At 36.1% G+C, this 18,349-nt stretch overlaps 1 protein-coding gene across 14 annotated transcripts in view; it reads right to left on the bottom strand.

The window, feature by feature from the left end:
• Nucleotides 1–18,349, bottom strand: part of LOC135207246 (1-phosphatidylinositol 4,5-bisphosphate phosphodiesterase-like) — a 712,917-nt gene that overhangs the window by 342,679 nt on the left and 351,889 nt on the right. The window contains exon 6 of one of the 14 annotated variants that reach the window (XM_064238886.1): nucleotides 9,880–9,916. The exons of the other annotated variants lie outside the window; for them this stretch is intronic. The gene's annotated coding sequence lies outside the window, so the exon portion shown is untranslated. The remainder of the gene's footprint in view (nucleotides 1–9,879; nucleotides 9,917–18,349) is intronic. 14 annotated transcript variants of the gene reach the window in all.

Below are 18,349 nucleotides of genomic sequence, written 5' to 3' on the forward strand. Positions count from 1 at the left end.
TACAGAACTCACACACTGTGCATAAACAACTTCTGCATTTCTCATCACTGGTGGTTTTGGACAGTTGTACATGACAAAAGAGTATTTACAAGGGATATACATACAGGTGTGGCAATACGACTGACCCTTCCATCCCAGGCCGACCGACTTCGGCATAGCACCAGCGTCGTTATGACACCTGTATAAACCATTTAAAACTTGTCATGTACCAATGCCGAGTCACCACGACGAGGAATACAGAAGTTTGTTATTCGATATGTATGTATATATATATATATATATATATATATATATATATATATATATATATATATATATATATATATATATATATATAATATATATATATATGTGTGTGTGTGTGTGTGTGTGTGTGTGTGTGTGTGTGTGTGTGTGTGTGTGTGTGTATATATATGAATAACTTGATCACGAAGTATATAAAACGTGATGCTATGTATAAATAAAGGTTTTTTGCACGAAGGAAAAAATGAAAAAGCGAGATAGCCGAGTACTTTCCGTCTTGTTCGGACCCTTTACTGAAGGCCAAAGTACTCGGCTATCTCGCTTTTTCATTTTTCCTTCGTGGCAAAAAAAAACCTTTAGATATATATATGTGTGTGTGTGTGTGTGTGTAATAATATATATATAATTATATAATATATATATATATATATATTATATATATATATATATATATATATATATAAACATTGAGCGTGCATGTGTGGATTCTTCCGGTCCAGCGCAGCTCGGAATAAAAGCATAAAATTTAAAAAACGGTCCACACTAAAACGAGTGAACTCTGCTGTGATGGAAAAGGGAAGATTTACTTCTATATTCACTAATCCAAACTACATGCTAGCAATATATTTGCAAAGGTCTTCGGACAGGGCAACCAAATGCCTTAGAATCACCCACGCCTCAAGGAGAGGATTGTAGGGTGAGTCTCCATTTTAAATAGTGATTAAAGTTGCTGTTTAAAAGATGGAGAGTAAATAGGCTGAGGAGAAGCAGAGAGTGGGCGTTCATTCTTTGAATCTTGCAGTCAAGTGATTGCCGACATCCACAATGAAAATGACCTCTCAACATTTCTATTTCTTAAAAATATTTTGTAAAGTTTCTCAACCTGAAAGGACATACATAAATACGGGCGAGATTCAAACTCGCACATCTTACAAAACTGATGGCAACCCAGTGACATTATTTTGGTACTTCAAAAGGCTTGGCACCAACTTGACATATTTTCATCGATAAATACCTAAAATTCATAATCGGAACGAAGTAAATCAATGGTCGTTTTCACAATTTCATCAACAGTTTCCGCTGGGTCTTTAGGTATTCTTTCAACCGTCACAAATACACACAGTGACACAGATGGAAAAAACCAATTTTTCTCAACGATACACCTCAAAATCATTTTAACAAGGTGGATGTAACTTAAAGAAATAACCCTGCTCGGTTGGTTTTCTTGAGTATCAAGACATGAATAAAACATCGACGATAACATTCAAATGTTAACCTCTGCATCAAGCGGTTTTAAACCCTTCCATGATCACATTTTTGAAATTCTGGAATATGGTGTCCAGAATTCTGAGGAAAGATTCTCAGATAACGCAAAGCACAGCAACTGTATCATCCCTACACTAATCCTCCAGACAGTGCTGACTTGACGGAAATTTCCGATATATGATTGTAAATCTGCCACTCTAAATCAGATCCTCTCGCGACCTTTCCGAACAGATTGTTAAGTGCCATACACACACACACACACACACACACACACACACACACACACACACACATATATATATATATTATATATATGATATATATATTATATATATATATCTTATAACTGTAGTAAATGTGTATATATAATTTTTATATAAAAGTTTAATATATAATATACAGTATATATACATTCATATATAAGTAACGTATATATGTAAATATGTATATATAAAATGTATATAATAAACATATATATATATATATATATATATATATATATATATATATATATATATATATACACAATATATATATTCATATACGTATATGAACGTATGTATGTAAATATGTATATATAAAATGTGGAGAGAGAGAGAGAGAGAGAGAGAGAGAGAGAGAGAGAGAGATCTGTGAAATGATCACATTGTTCTTAGAGTTGGGAAGCACATGAAAACCCTGACCTAGGGTGGTAGTCAATATCCTCACGAGAAGGATATCAAGATAAACCAATGAAACCGACTCCCATAAAACATAAAAAATCTCCAAAGACCTTTTAAATTCAGTTGTTTTCATCTTCATAATTTGTTGCTCTTTAGTGGTGGAAATCTCGAAAAGAATAATTGTCTTCTTAATCTATAATTTATTTGTTTCTAGTTCTTTCCTGATCTCTTCTTTCTTTCATTCGTCCAAATTTTCCTATTCTCGCTGAGACCATTGTTCCTGTAATATTGGTTCTCCTATTCTTTTTCCATCATTCGTTACAGGCATCCTGCTTTTTATCACTGTCTTGAAGAGAAGATTAACTTCAGGGGCTGTATACTCCTCCTTAACACCCAATTGGAAGGCCAGCCCTCGTAAACAGAGCGCCAGGGAAGCTAAAAGGTCCAACAAAATGCCAGGGTTCAGCAGTCTGACTTCAGATAGAAACTTCATCCTGGGTCCAAAGGAGGTGGATGGACTCCGTGCATGCGCCGTCTACTTTTTTCTGATTTTTATGGAAATGGTGAGAAGAGATTTCTAAAAGAAGGGGGAGAGAGAGAGAGAGAGAGAGAGAAGCAAATTTTGCGTAGTTCTTTCAATAAAATTTACTTTGTTACATGGCATATTGCCACATAAAGAATTCATTAACGACTGACCGTACACTGTGACAACAGCATTTGTTGGCCTTGAAAACTTCTACAAGTATAGATAATACACTGCCATACAGAAAATTTCAACTAAGCTGAATCTGGCTGGTAATCGCTCAAAAAAATGTTGGTTCCGATAAACTCGGTTTGAAAAAATTAGATTTTAAAAACCTTCGCTATGTTTCATCATCTCATAAACGTCGTCGCATTTAAAATCACAACATGAAAGTGTTAATATTTCCGGATATCTTTTCAAAGTAAGAGATTTTATTATGAATGTAAAATATGAGAAGACCCAACGACATTTCATATTCTGCCTTTTTGTTTATTTTTCGAAAGACTGAAGGCGAACAGGACGGCCAACGTGAATCACTTGTCTAGCGCAGAATTAAGGAAAACGTGGAAAAGTTAAAATAAAAATGAAGATGAATTCTCTTTCCCGGTCTGCTAGCAGAATGGAGAGAGAAGGAAGAGGCTCGAAAGATGAACAATATTATTGTGAGTGCGATCGTCGACCAGGTTCTATCCGATAGAGGAGGAAGAGAAAGGGCGCGTGGACATTTAATAACCGAGACGAAGAAAAAAATTAAGGCAACTAAACAACATTATTTATATTTAGCCATTTTAATAACGTGATCTCTTCAGGACAAGTTCGACACCCAAAATACTAACAGAAGTGAGAAGTTCAATTAAACTTTCATAAAAATAGAGGAAGTGAGTGGATGGTACAAGACATAGAGAAGTAGGAAGAAACAGCGTCCTTTTGACACAGAATTTGACTAAGTTGCTGAATCTCCGTTGCAATAAGCTCAAGTCTGGGTTAACAGAAGACGAGATGCATTCCACGACTGAGTACGATCGACACAAGTGATGGTGGAACCATCAGCAGAAACTTGGACAGAGAAGAGGTACAATGGGTAGGTCATTCATTGTGTAAGAGGGACCACGAGTAGGTGAAGAACAGAACCTTGAGATGGGGAGAGTACATGTTATGTCCCCAACAGCATCAGATTTACAGCAATTGGAAAAAAAAAGAAAAAAAAACTCTCAAACAGACAGTTGGATTAAAGTTTGTAACAGTTAATGGATTAAGATGAAAACGAAAGATTGATGAGGTAACCCCACCTAGGGAGTGGCAGGACTAGGCCATGTTTCCTATGGGAAAATTAAGTGCAGGATTTAATAACGGGGCAAAAAAGACATCACAAAAATAGCAAGCTAGGTCAGATGTTTTGCTTAATCTTGGACAATGCAAGAACCCTAAGGACCTTACGAGCTAAGAATACAAGGGAGTACCATGACGAAAACTAAGGATGAGTCAAGGGTAGAGCAGGAAGATAAGGAGTATTGCAGTCACTAAGAAGAGGAGTGGCTGTAAAATGAGATGACGATTGTAGCCATTTCACTAAGAAAGCAAACTATATATGCACTAAGACAGACGAGATGAAAGTGAGGTTTACTGATGATGTTGAAAAGTTTTGGTTACTCGGAGATGAGATATCTAGATAACAGATATCTCTTGGTGCGAGTAAGCAAGCGTTATTGGTACAACGATTTCTAACTGACAAAGGAAGCGGGAAAGGCAACAGATTGAGAGGAGGGAATAACTCACGTGCCCACTCTCTAGTTGGATGGTTGAGGAGCAAGAACAGTCTAACCAATGGTTAAGAGGAGAGAAGGTTAATAAAAGCGGGAATGTTTCTCATCATAAAAGGAAGAATCCTCTTACGGAATTCCGTTAGGAATTCTCAGCGACAAAGCTGGTATTGTGTTGATGGGAACTGGTGGAAGCGAAGTGAAGATTGAAGTCACAGAAATGCGAGTGACTCAAAGATCATTTTCTCTGTCTGCTTAGTGATGCTTTTCTTGGGTTTTGATTATGATTTCATGGTGCAACATGCCTAACTCAAGAAGATATTCTGCTGCTTAAATGTCGGCGACTGGTTTCTCTTCAAAAAATTCCTCAAATTCAGTCTTTTTAAGATGAGTTTATAGTTTATTGGAGGTTCTGGAAGAAAGAAATCTCAATTTCACCAAGTTCAAAATTTTCATCCAATGTATGGCTTTTTAGCTTTTCTTTAAAGAAACGTTCAAATTCATTGCAAATCTTCGTGCATATTTGCTATCATGACCATTAGAGGAATTTTTCTTTTCCGATGATCTTACTTATTACAGCTGGTAACTTACCATAAAAATTGCATGGATAGTATTAACATTTTGCTTGCTGCATATAATGTACTAGAATTACATGAATGAATCACATTTTATATCAATCCGGTAGCTTTCGTGCAGGATCAGTTCGCTTTAGAAATATTTAATTCTTTTCTAAGTTTTAATTTGTCTGCTTAGTTTGTTTCCATGGACTTCGGAATCCTATTTCCCAATTGTTTCTTCGTGGCTTCCATTTTATTTTTTTCAGCTGAATGATCTCGTGGGTGAACTCTCTTCTCCGCATCAGGCCGATTTGAGTCCCTCCTTAGTCTTGAGAGGGACTGGAGCCTCATCGGGGTCCTCTGTTGGCATTAACATACGACCAATTCTGTTACATTCCTCGCATGCAAAGATAATTCTTGCCCATAACTGTATACACTCTGTTGCAGTTTCAACGGCAATTGCTATAGACTTCACATTCATTCATTCCTACCAATTTCCAGTTTCTAATATAACAGAAATGAAGCAAAAATGAGGTTTTCTAGTTTGTATATCCTAGAGCATCAACGCGTCATCTTCGTTTCATAAACTCCCATTTTCTTTTGAATCGTCTGTACGATATTCACTTTACTTCCTCCTGGTTTCCTGTTTAATCCAACCTTCTGCAATTTCTTTGGTTTTCTCACATAACGGATCTCGTTATCACCACGTCGGCTCAGTGTGAGGACATTGTCATATAAAGTACCTCCCACTGATAATGATTACTACACGACTATTTAATACGCGTAGTAAAACGAAGTATTTTTAAATTATTAAGATACGTGAGAAAAAAAAACCAAATTCATCAACATTACAATGAGAACCTCAGAGTAAAAATCCCGTAAATCATTGCAATAGCCATAACATTTGTGATCATGACGGCAGAAGTGGACACACTTTTTACCGCAGCCTTTGTATCGCCATACAGAAATCCAACACAACACATGAATCTAAAATTAAAGCTTTTTCTCTCTCTTTTAAATTTAATATTCGCCTAAATATTGACAGGTGATATGGCAGCAATATATTTATAATGCACAGAGAATGTTAGCTAAATGAATCGTTAATTTATTGGCGATTAACCACGAGTATATTTTGATTCATGAATTGACTAATACAATAAATGGTTCTAGGCTAAAAACAAATGACCGAAAAGGAGGAAAAGAAGAAGAGAATATTTGCAAAGAAATGAAGCTCCCCTTTAATACTTCCGTAGGTTAAGCCTTCTGAAACTTAAAAGTTAGAGTCTGATGGCTAATTATCAGAATAATTAACAAGCTAGAGCAATTTTCCACCTTCAGTTTTTCGTCAACCACATTCATTGTCTCTTTGTCTATCCCACATAATTTGCATACTATTGCACATTCATGTTCACATTTGTGCGCATATGTTTCCCCGAGATACTTCAGTAGCATCTATTCTCGAAATATCAATCGAGTTGAAACTTTCACCGGCAGTCGCTGCAACCAAACATGAAAACTACCCGGCACGGGACAACGGCAACGATCACTGACGCTGACAAAGAAAACGGAGGAAGGTCGCGTAACGTACATGGGCGTAGTGGAGAGAGAGCTGCCCACCGCCTGAATATGGACTGTGGTCTCAGCAACTGAGATGGTCTGGACATGGCACGCGAAGGTGTCAGTAAAAGTGAGCAGCCACAAAAGCACCATTGAAGGGTGACTTGAAGACAGATCTGGTGAGAATTCAAGCCAAGGAGCTCTGTGCAGAAGACTGTCAAAGGCAACGAGCATCCTAGATGTCACTAAAAAAAAGTATTCTTTATAAAACAATATCAGTCTCATTTGTCATCTCGATGTTTAATCCGTTCTCATAGCATGATTTGTAAACCAATTTTTATTATTAATTCAAATCTTTACTAGTATTCCTCAATTCGTATACTTTATATTTGTATGTTCACCTTTATTTCCCCATTTTGCTAAATGAGTTTCTTAAGTGAAAAAAATTAATTCGTATCACACTCTCCTAGGAAATACTCGCAGATACTGTTTTCATATTTATAAGAACAGTTATATAACACCAATGTACCCAATTTTCAATTAATTGACTTAGAATATAAAAGTATAAATCAGAACAACGATCGATATTATTCCGATAATATCAGCGAAGCCTCTTCAGCGCACAGACTTTTGACCAAATGATCACTGGTACTCCTTCCATGAAATATTTTCCTGGCGAAATTTGTATGTGATGAGGCTGCTACACTTTTGCAGTTTTTCATCTTAGTTGTGATTCAAGAGTGTCTACAAATTAGTAGGTACATAATTCACGGCTTAGGTCGACATAAGTGCAACTTTTTTTTTTTTAACACCAAACGATCTTGAATCATTCTTCCTCTCTGGGTGACTTGGGGCTGACAACCGGAACGACGGAGAATCCCCCCCCCCCCCACCCCCTCCAGCCCGGCCCCCCAACTCACAAAACGGACCACATTTTATACTGACGCTGCTTATAATAACGCGACACATTCCAATACTTTCCCGGAAGTTAAATAATCTAATAAATAACAGCACATGGAACAATCTTGAACAACAAGATAAAGTTCTTAATCCATTGCCGATAGAAATGACAATCGGGAAAAGAAATGTTTAAAAGGTATATTACTGAATGCAGTAGCTCACCTTAACAAGAAATATCCTCTTTCCCATATGTTTATGACAGCCGTTCGCTCGCTACAAGAATTAGATGTCATTATAAGTAGATCCGACAAAGACCGAACAAGTGATTAGAGACAAATACTTTTATATTAACAAAATCAACCAGCTCCGCTGTGATCCAAATACATACGACAAATTAGCAAGAAATCCCCTCCAAAACGTGCCCATGAATTTTTTTTAAAAGTAAGATTAACTGGCAGACAAAAAATGCACTGAATTACTGGAGGAATTTAAAATCATTCATAAAAAAAATATCTTGATTTTGTGTCCTTCCTAAGACTCATAAAAATAATCTATCATTCAGACCAATCACCTCATGTACCGAAGCTTTCAATTATGACATTTCTAAGCGGTTAGCCGGCCTCTTTTCTCCATTCTTAGGCACATTTTTTCCCAGTCTCTTAAAACACTCTGAAGATTTCTGTCACAAATTCAAAGCAACACATATATACCTTTTCACAATGTAAAACTCTTAAGGTTAGGTGTAGATCCCCTATTCGCAAAGGTATCAGTACAAGATGTTCTAGAACTTTTGAGTGAAACATTATCCCCTACTAAGATCATTTCCTATTATCCTAGGATAAGATAATAACATTAACTGAACTGTGTGTATCGAACAACGTCTTTTCGTTCGGGGAGGCATTCAACAAAAAAAGAAAAAAATCTTCGGGTGCAGCATAGGCAGCCCTTTGAGTCCGGTATTAGCTAATCTATATCTGGAATATTTTGAAACTACATTAACAAATGCCTTAAAAACTAATGACACGTTGTGAATGAGATAAATGGATGATATACTAACATTTTGGGATGATAGATGGGGCAATTTTAACGATTTTCTTTTAAATGAAATGCATTAGTGGCCAGCATCAAATTTAAAGTTCAATGGGAAACAAACAACAAAGTCCCTTTTGTTGATGTTTTACTAATTAGAGACACTACAGAATACATATTTGCTGTGTACTGAAAACAAACATTTTCACTTTCATATATTCACTTTTTTAGGTTTCATGACATTTCTGTTAAGATTGGCGCTTCCAGCTTCTCGAGAGCCTTACGGATTTGTTCCCCGGATTCACTGGAAAACAAATTTGAACTAATTTGTACGCAGCTGTCATCCTTAAAGTACCCGATCATATAATTGAGAAAACGATCTAAAAACAAACATCATTTTCTACCGATCTTCTCTAAACACGACTGGGGAGAAGCCCAACAATAACATCAAAATCTCACACGTTGACAGAACTAAGACGTTGACACAGACACTTGGAAATGCTAGCCATTTTGTCTTTACATACCCAAATTTCATAGCAAAATCACTAATTTACGTGTAACAAAATCCAGTCTCCAAAAACATAGAAGCATACGAAATCCCATGCCTTGGCTGTGACAAATCCTATATTGGATTTACAGGTAAATCATTTCTTCAGAGACTAATACAACACAAACGGTCTTTAAGTTATGGCCAACAGAGCTCAGCTACTTTTAACCGCATAAATAATCATAATCATCGAGTAAATTGGAATATGTCGTTTATTTACTTTGTATATGAGTGTACTTTACTTTGTATATGAGTGTACTTTACTTTGTATATGAGTGTACTTGAGAAAAATGGTTGATCATGATAGACCTGAAACCAAATAACGCACAGAAACGCGATAAAACCCGTGTTTTTTCCTAACAGTAGGAGGGTACGAACTTTCACATTTTATAAGGCTGGAGAACCTAATCATCAGTGTTAGTAACAATATCACATGAAAACCCTCTGCCATCACATGCTTCAACTTTCAACATAAAAACTTACACATTTTATATAGAAAACTTTTATTAAAGACGCTTTTTAAACATTCATATACAGACAGCCGTAAACGAGAGAGAGAGAGAGAGAGAGAGAGAGAGAGAGAGAGAGAGGTGGGCGACGGGCAAGAGAGAAAGGGAGAGTAGAGGTTCAAAACATAACTAATTATTACGGATAAAATCTCTACCCTAAAAATGGACGTAATATTTTAACCCCTGACAAAGTCTAATTGTGTCTTTCCTTGCGGCATTTCCGGTTAATTAATTATACCTCATGCCTTAGAAACGTTCATTCATCTAACTTGTATAGGGCAAGAACCTTCTACTTCGTAACTTAAATATCCAAACTTATACTATACCTGTCTTTATGTCCTCCAAACTGATTACGTTCCGTACCTGGGGAAAAACAAGAGGCAACTGTGAGAGAAACGTTCATTAAAACAAGACAGAAAAAAAAAATGTCTAGAGTGAGTAGAAACGGAAAAATTTGGCCTCCGATAATAATGGAGACAAATTGGATGGCCGAAAACGTGATGTGTCTATGTTAAACGATTTAATAAGATCTTCGAAGTAACAACTGTAGTCCACATACATTTGGATAATATCAGGACCATGAACTATAACAAAATACTTATCGATTATTATCTGTGAAAAACCTGAGACGGGAGTAAAATACAATAAGGCAACAAAAATCGAGGCTAATTCTGGGTGATGATCAATACGCATCATCTCTTTCACAGCATATTCTGTTCATTGTTCGAAAAGTGTTACTTTTGAATTACATACAACACCCAATATAGCTACTTTTCTCTTTACCATACTGTGATGCTGACAATGAAATCAACCAATCAATAAATCCAACATTCGTAGATAAGATAAATACTGCCCTTTTATATTTTGTCATGTTATCTTCCTATCCCATTATATAAAAAGCTTTGAGCATCTATGGATTTTCTGTTAACACCCTCACTACAGTACACCTGTCTCTCACTGACACCACGATCATTCTTGGCGTCAAGTTGGTTTTCATTCTTTTGTCATTGTAAAGACAAGTATTTTCAAGTTATCGCAGCATATTAAAAAGAGCAAAATGGAAAAGTAAAAATGACGAAATGAAGTTACGAAAATTTCTACTTTACTCTGACGAAAATATTAGCTAAGATTCAGAAAATTAATATTTTCTCTTCATACAAAACTACAATGATATACCTAAATTAAAATGTTTATGCCAGCTTTGACATGTTATGAAATATAGGTACAGACAACTTGATTATATTTCTCCGATAAGTTTATGGCATTTTTTCATACTTTTAATATACAGCAGTGCTAACAAAACACGGTACAAAAGATAAAGGACCAAAATGACCAGTTGAAAAGGCAGAGTGAAAATATATATTAATTTAAAAAGTATCCGCACATAAAAACAGTGATTTTATTGTGAACCTCGCAAACCTTTTTTAAAATTGATTTTTAATAATATATAGTATGCATCAATTTATCTTAGTTTTTGCACAAAACAGCATGTTGCCTCAATTTTTTATGTCTGGGTGTGCTACATGCGTAAATTTGAAATTAGTTGTTACTTGTACTGTTGGGTCCTCATTTACAGTATGGACCAATATAAAGAATGATCTTCATTTTACTTAACGTTTTAAATACATTTTTCAAAATTACGGACCTACAGGAAACAATAATCCATATAAAATTCGTTAATCTTCTATAGCAACGATGATAACGGATAAGATCAATTGTACCCGCTCGTATTGAAAACCCGACAACATAAAGACATCATACGAAGAACCCTTTATTCCACTCCGGTAACATTTTAATAACTGGGTGATATTATCTATCCAAAGACTCGTCCCTTATTAACGACTGAAATGTAATAAGTGAGCGAGCAGGGAAGCACCAAACGGTGAAGGATTCTCATCATCCTAATCATGAGTCGGATACGTTTCTCTCCGAAAAGAAACAACGAAGGAACCCAAACAAAAGAAAATCAGGTGGGCGAAACCTCCTCATTGTGATCACACTAAAGGTTTCCCTCGATCGTATAGTTCTGGAAGAGAAGGAAGTCCACAATACGACGATACCGCACACTGTTAAAACGTGTCCCTTCAATTATTATTATATTGAACCGAAACGAAGAGACGGTAAAAGATATGATATGAATTGGCAGCCGTAGATACGAGCAAAGCCAGAGAGAGAGAGAGAGAGAGAGAGAGAGAGAGAGAGAGAGGAGGGGGTGGGGGACCTCTGTTACATTGAAAGTAAATAGTAGAGTAAGTTCAAAATTCCTAACACCAATAGCGAAGACGATTTTGAAAGCGTGAGTTATTTACAAAGAGGACTCTTTCAAAAATATTGCTTCTGTCAATAGACAAAGAAGGGAAAATATATTACAAATCAAGGTTTCGTCTTATATTGGCTCTTGCTTTGAATGCGCAAAACAACAATATTTCATCACAGCAGAAGTGTTTGATCGTACAAAATTCTGAAATTCAATAGAAAGAAGATTGCAAGTAAATTACTTTTGTGCTTCTCGCATAATCCCAAGCGTTTGATACCCGTTTTTATCGCTATTATTTGCTATTATTTAAATAGAGAGAGAGAGAGATTTCGGGTACAACACTGGATCAAGAAAAGGTTACCAAAACTCAATTATATACAGTATTTATAAAAATACTGCATATAATTGAGCTATCAACTGGGGCCGTTGATAGCTCCTGGCATACCGACCATCAGTTCACCCAGCAATAAATGTGGACCAGCTAGCAACCTCATCCCTCCAACTTCTCATAAATTGCATAGCAAAAAAAAAAATAATAATCCAGGTCGTATATTAAGCATATCTTTTTCGAAACATACATGACACAATTTCACCTTCCCAGTATGTATGCCCGAAAGCTCCTCTCATAGAGGGCAACTAAACTAACATCTTTTCAGCACCTGCTCGTATGCGTGTAATATCAAAGTATGGGTATTTCATCTAATTATATATGTGGTCCACTTGCGTTTGCGTTTCTTTGCAACACTGAATGGAGATCGATTTTTCACAAAATTTGCTCTTCATATTCAATTGCACCTCTTACAAGACCACTGGCTCAGTCATCATTCACTATTCAAGCAATAATGCACCGTGGAAACACTGATCTTCAATGCGATTAAATTCTAATTACGTCAATATTTCTGTTTTGTCTCGTTATTGCTGTGAATAACGGTTACGAATTTACATCTACGAAAAGGTTTATTAAATATAGCAAATGCCTGAATCCTTTCCAAGGCGTAAAACTTTTCAGTATTTCATAATTAATAATTAGAGCTTCTTTTGAATGACAGAAGCAAAAATCCATTTTAGGCATCATTGATCTTCCTTTAAAAGAGAAAATCAAAAGGCAATTTTAGTCATCATAAATAAGTACTGTCAACCATAAACATACTTAATCCAACAGAAACTTTTGAGTACATTATTATGTTAGCAATTTTGAACTGCATTTGTGTATCTGATTTTGAAAAATAAATGAAGGCAGCTCCGCAAAAGATCGCTATATAAGTATAATAAAAAAAAAAAAAAAAACTCTCTCTTAACAGAACACGTTTCCTCGGAGGACTTGTGAGGAAAAGGGCGGATCAACAAGAACCACCACCACCACCAGCCAGCAGAACCAAACAATGAGAAATTTCAGGGCACGGGCAGATACTGTAAACTTGCTAGAATCTTAGTTTACAAACGAGTGGTTTTCATCCTCATTTCAAGTAATTTGGAAACATTTCTCATAGTGTAATTGCCCTAAAATTCATTTGTATTATTCTCCTTTTGAAAGTAGTGAACGATGCAAACATTAATAACCCGAAACATTTTTATTCCGTGTTGTAATAAAGCGTATTTTTAATCTGACTATTCTTTGACTACTCTTTGGGCTCTGGAATCACTTTCATGCGCCAGTATACTGGGACCCAATAAACTTGGGATTTTAGTGAGGCCTGTATTTACTCGCAAAACATTATGAATTTCTGATGCATGTTTTCCATTTCCCTTACCATTGACCCGTATTATACCAGGTAAAATAACTAAGCAGACCTTGAAGCATTAATCTTGGAAGCTTTACTTCAGCAAATACTGCAAGCTTATAGCCAATATTTTTCATTTACAAAAATCAGTTCACTTAAATTTTCCAAAACTTATTTTCAACAACTTTAATATGGAGATTTTTCTCAGGAATGCATTAACTTGGTTTAAAATCCTGAAACAAAACTAGATTCCGCACACATGTGACAGATCAACCAATACGCTAGCTTTTACCATATATTCATAGGCAATTGTTTGTTCATGTGGGGTTGTGGGGGGGAGGTTCTCTGTAATTTAATTGGGCACAGTTTCATTCTCTTGGAACGTCGACCTGCATTGTCTTTCCGGCATGGCAGTTTGGAAGATTTCTGTGTAAGTTGAATTCCAAGTAGATTTATCCACTGTGATAGGCTCGAACAACTAATCAGTAGGCTAACAAGCTACGTCCCCTACTGTCCTAGATACACGAGACCCGATACGGACAGGCATAAAAAAGTGCCCCAGAATTTAAAACTGGTCTTATACCTGCTTTTTATCTCTTCGTTAGGTGTCTACTATATTTTTGCAATCACCTACATGAGTGCTGCATAAAAATACATGAATTTGAAATGATAAACCTCTCAATAGGAAATTCGAGAAAACTAACCATTTCCTATAAGAATGATTAATATCCTTATTCCAGCCTAAGTGTAGAAGTTGTTCATAAGGATTGTTCCAGTGATTATGGACATGACGATAAGGAGACAGGGCCAATCTCAAGAAATACAGCACCATCTAGCGTCTTTGCTAACAATTATGAATAACTGTTATGACGTTACAAATCTACAGAATTTTGAACCCCCAATGTCTTAAATTTATGAGGAAAAAGGTTCAGAAATAATTGCTCAATACTTGGGCTACTTTGCGGATCTTACGACCAACTGTCTATGGAAAACGTCTTGAAATACACAAGATAATCATTGAATTCCATAGAAAAGGGAGGCCGGTGAATAAACAAATTCCAGGTCCAATTGCACAGTGGAAGAAGGGAGGAGGAAGCAGCGGAATGGTGATGGATGAGGAGCCTAACCCCAAGGAGTGTCAACTACCACAAGTAGTGAATGAAGGGGCTAATCCAAGCAGTATCAGGAAGTCCCCTCTGGGGACCATGGAGGAGGAAGAGAAAGGAGGGTCCTCTTGGCGTGGGAGACGGACGGGTAATAATCAATACCGACCAGCATCAGGTGGCACACCCCCACCCACACCCCAATGCACCCTCGCACTCCTTCCTCCCCTCCACAAGAAACGTCCACGCCCATGCTAAAACACACTTTCACACCTAAGCTCTACACGCCCATTCTTATGTATCAGTCGACGGTACTTCAAAGAACTTTTCACTGGACGCATGTGACTGTTAGAGCACATTTATATATATATATATATATATATATTATATATATATATATTATATATATATATATATATGTGTGTGTGTGTGTGTGTGTGTGTGTGTGTGTGTGTGTGATGTACACATATACATACACAGTACATACCATTACATTAGTGCATATTACATCAGTCGATATTTTCACCCGCAAATGAAATATTCTTTCAATATATCACAAGCACGATTCCCAGGTTTTGAGCGTTTGTGTCATTCTTCTGGCAATGATTGACTTATTGTTTCAGTCTTTCATTCATCGTGTCACGAAGCAGCGCGAGTGTCGGAAGCACAGGCAGCCTTCTCTCATGGCTGGAATTATTAGGTAACTTTGGGCATCATGCACCCATATTTTACACAAGTTCAAGGGCTAACGTTCCTCTGAGGGACCAAACTTGATCCTTTGTAAGTATAGATTTTTTATATATATACTGAAATTTCAAGGATACCTAAAATAGCAAACCTAACTGAACTTAATGCCTTGTAATTTATACTCTTTATGCTACTCGACCATGTTAGTCATTTACAAGATTCTGTAATAAAAACAAACGCACAGACGCACACACACTTAAGTTAAAAGGTCTTTGTGGTTACTACAAATATACATATGTATGTATATATATATACTCGTTTATATATGTTAGTGCGGTTAACAAAAAGGTTCACTCAACTGAATACTTGGCCCCCTCCCCGCTCTCTCTCTCTCTCTCTCTCTCTCTCTCTCTCTCTCTCTCTCTCTCTCCATCGAAAAACGCGTTTAGTATCACTAACTGACATCGTTACACAACACAGTGATCTAGCACTAACATTAGTGAACCTGTGGGAAGTGCTATCTCAAAAGAATACACTACTCCTAATGAAATTCTAACATTTTTTTCGTACTATTTGTGTATGCAGGCTATAACTATCCGAATTCTCATCTTCTTCGACTTCTTCTGTCATCTTCGTTATTCATCTGGTATTAAAGTCGGAGATCGAAATTTCTCATTTCTACGTTGTTGGTTCTCTTTGGTTCCTAAATTAAGTTCTGATTCTAATAACAGGCAAGACTTTACGAAAAGTCTTGTATGTAGAAAACTTATAGCTCTACATTTATGCAAAGGGTAATTAGACTTTGCTCTTTTACGAGCTGCGATAAGACCACACTGTTGTATTATTTAGCAAGATTAAATTTTTATGACAAAGAACGAGAATAAGAATCAGATCTATTTTTTTCAAGAATTTCATATAAAAAATTTTTATGGCTCAAACGATTCTTACAAAGCTAGACATTTAAAACTAAGGTGAGTATTTAACACATTTCTCGAAGCTAGCCTACAAATTCCCAGACGAGCCTCATGAAGGTCGCACAATGTAAAAGACGTCATTGTAGACATCAAACAGACTTTGCAGCAAGAAAATAATCTCCATCACCCACAAAAAATATAAGACAAAGAGCTCAAACATTTGCAGGCACGATATTCCTGAATAACAATACAGGGCCATAGGAAAGATAGAAGGAAAGATGAGGTAATAAAACTTCGGTTGTTTGATCAAACAAGCATCCATGGTGCCACTCTGCAGCTGAATGTAACAAAAATTAACAAGTAAAAACACATGGCATTCTGACATATACCCACTTCTCACTCATGTGTCAATATTACATAATCTTTGTAAAAATTCTGCTCTAATGACGCAAAACTAAATTAACTAAAAAGATGTGTTCCACTCAGACACTTCGTATTATTAGTACTACAAACAGAAACCACTAATGTTACTAAGAATGTGGTTGAAGATAAGTCCTTAATATTAACTGTTTTGGGAGTACTTAAAGTGTAAAAAGCATCGGTAACTGATTTCATGTGACACAATAAATACACAAAAACTGAAGGGAGTAAAGCGCCTGGAACGTAGCAATCATACTGCTGAGTGGACCAAGTCACGAAATGTACGCACAACAAAAGCTAGTGCAGCTCCCGCCAGCGTCCTCAGGCTCAGCAGAAAGCCCTGGATAATCATCCATGGTTGTGAACAAAAGATTCATTAACAAAATTGGTGCCAATATAAGTCTATATCAAAAAGCTTTTCTGAATGGAAGCGCAATGGGTCATTCTCGGACACAAATTGTATGCCATGGGCGCCTGCAGCATATTTTCCAGGGGAGGCAAATCTTAATACTTATATACATGGACAGTTTCCGGTATCAAACAGACAAACACATTTTACCATTTGAACTACTAGCAGGTTAATTCCGAAAACAGTATCAGTACCTGCATTCTTTAATGAATAAAGCAATTTTTTTATAAATAATATTTCTTCCAGGATTTCAGGGTGGCCAAGTCGCCCCCCGCCTTGCCCTTGAGTGCGGGCGCCCGTGGGTGTGAAAACATCCGCAAACAAAAATTGGTTTAGTAAATGCAAGCAACACCAGCTCTATTACGCACAGAGAGTATAACAATTAATAAAAGATTATTTACTTTAACACAATATATATATATTATATATATATATGTGTGTGTGTGTGTGTATATATATATATATATATATATATATATATATATATATATATATATATATATGTGTGTGTGTGTGTGTGTGTGTGTGTGTGTGAAATATACGAAACGTCGGTAATAAATTGACCCTTTTTAGCAAGTCTCTAAGCCCTCCTCTCCCCACTGGTACAAACACACACACAATTATATATACATACACACACACACACACACATATATATATATATATATATATATATATATATATATATATATATAGTAATGCGTGTGTATGTATGGATGTATGTATGTATAGTATATAGTTACATATGTATCAATGAGGGGGACTAAAAGGAACAATTAAAAAGGGCAACTTAAGAAGAAAATATAAAATCCTTAAAAGAAATTTATAGAAAAAAAAAGAAAAAATGTAAGCAGAGGTGGACCAACCTATTCAGAAGCAAAGTTATGATTGTAGAGAAAACGAAAGACTGAGACAGGTCACAGGTGCAGTGTGCCGGTAGAGGTCTTTGACTGTGTAACTAAGGTACAAGTCTTTTAATCTTTAACGATTCTAAAATCTGTCGTAACATTGCTTCTGAATAGAATAGGTTGGTCCAGCTCTGCTTACCTTTTGTGTGTGTTTGTGTGTGTTTTTTCTTCTATTATTATTAATTTTTTTAAGGATTTTATGTTTTGTTCTTAAGTTGTCCTTTTAATTGTTCCTTCTAGTATTTCAAATTTGTAATCATGGTGCAAATTTAATGTTTTTATTTTGAATTTATTGCATTCTTGTAATTTATGTTATTTATTTTGTACAGCCCTCGAAAATGTAATGAAGACATTAAAAACGTCGGGAATAATTTGAG

Source organism: Macrobrachium nipponense, chromosome 32 (genome assembly GCF_015104395.2).
Source record: "Macrobrachium nipponense isolate FS-2020 chromosome 32, ASM1510439v2, whole genome shotgun sequence".
Taxonomy (NCBI): domain Eukaryota; kingdom Metazoa; phylum Arthropoda; class Malacostraca; order Decapoda; family Palaemonidae; genus Macrobrachium; species Macrobrachium nipponense.